The 1,706-nt window shown below is 38.5% G+C and overlaps 1 pseudogene; it reads right to left on the bottom strand.

Moving 5' to 3' along the window:
• Window positions 1-305: 305 nt before the first annotated feature.
• LOC128919434 (olfactory receptor 4N5-like) lies at window positions 306-1,450 on the bottom strand (annotated as a pseudogene).
• Window positions 1,451-1,706: the final 256 nt, after the last annotated feature.

Genomic DNA, 1,706 nt, shown 5'->3' on the forward strand with positions numbered 1-1,706 from the left:
CAACTGTTTTCATACATCATGAAAGCAAATGTTGAAAAGGAAAAGGAAAACGAAAAAAAGAAAGAGCTAACCAAGCCACTGTCAAATACTTAGAGTGAAAATGCTTAGAAATGGTCATAATCTCTCTCAGGTTTTTCAAAGACATTACTAACATTTTAATGATTTTGTAGATGTTGGATCTATGTTCTATCATAATAACTCTAAACTAATATTCTGGACGTTTGATAGACCTGCAAATCTGTCTTGAAAACAGTTCCGTATAAAAAAATTACTATAATTCTGCACATTATGAATGCATTTTCCTTCTATTTCCCTCTCCCCAGAAAGTACTGCATCAACAAATGCTTCATGGCACTGAGGATGACAGTGTTCCTCAGGGTGTAGATCGTGGGGTTCATGATGAGAAAAAGTGTGGTGTAGAACACAGCCACCATCTTGTCCAGGGGCAAGTGGCAGAAAGGCCACCAGTAGATGTGTGTGTCCTGGTTTGAGATAGGGCCTGCTGGTGACATGACCCTCATCTCAGGACCTCAGTACTGGTTTTGTATGTTTTTCATTATTTTCTTTTTATTTTAATATTTTCATTAAAGTAGTTTAGTTTCTTCTAAACTCGTAAGTCTCTTTTCTTTCTCTCCTGCCTCTCCTTGGAGAGAGAGGTGGGGGAGAGCACCTGTCGTTCATCTCAGTGGCCAGTCCAGTCCAAACATAACAAAGACAATAATGATGTGGGCGGTGCATTTAGACGCTGCTTTTCTTTTCCGTCTGTAAATGCCTGTTTTCAGTTAGATTCATAGGCCACGTAGGAAATCAGCAGAAGAATGAAACATGTAAAGATGACTATCCCACTGTTGACAAACATGATAAACTCCAGTATGTAAGTGTTGGTACATGCTAACTTAATCACACATGTAACATCACAAAAGAAGTTGTCCAGTTCATTGGAGCCACAGAAGGGAAGATGAACAACAAATACAACCTGGATGATTGAATGTGTGAATTCTCCAGCCCATGCTGTCCCCACCAAGACCCAACAGAGTGTTTTCCTCATTAAAGTTGCATAATCAAAAGGCTTAAAGATAGCCACGTATCTGTCAAAGGCCATAGCTATGAGCAGGAAGATCTCAGCTTCACCCAGGAAGTGAAGGAAGAACTATGCTATGCAGCTTCTAGAAGAGATGGTCTTCTGTTGTGAGAAGAAATTAGCCAGCATCTTAGGTGCAGTAATACAACAGTAACAGATATCCAGAAAAGCCAGATTAGTTAGGAAAAAGTACACTGGGGAGTCCAACTGTGGATGTCCCCTGACAGTGAGGATGATCAGAATGTTTACTGGAAGGACAATGGCATAGAAAAGGAGGAAGAGGAAAAAGAGTAAGAGTTGCACTTCACATGTCTGAGACAATTCCAGCAGAACAAATTCTGTTGCTTCTGTCTTGTTTTCTGTTTCCATTACATTTCAGAACATCCCTAAAATAGATAAACACAAATGAGATATATCTATCACACTGGACATCTAAAATGCAGGATTGATTCTTCTTAGACATTTAAAATACAATGCTAAGCAATTCACAAATGGTTTATTTTAAAATCTGGGTTGTTACTTATCTCATAAAAAATCAGATTTCCCTAGAAATGTCTGATGCATCCCAAACTCCCATTTCAGTCCTTATTACAGTAAAAAAGATAATAGCATGCACAATATATTT

This window comes from Rissa tridactyla, chromosome 19, assembly GCF_028500815.1.
Source record: "Rissa tridactyla isolate bRisTri1 chromosome 19, bRisTri1.patW.cur.20221130, whole genome shotgun sequence".
Taxonomy (NCBI): domain Eukaryota; kingdom Metazoa; phylum Chordata; class Aves; order Charadriiformes; family Laridae; genus Rissa; species Rissa tridactyla.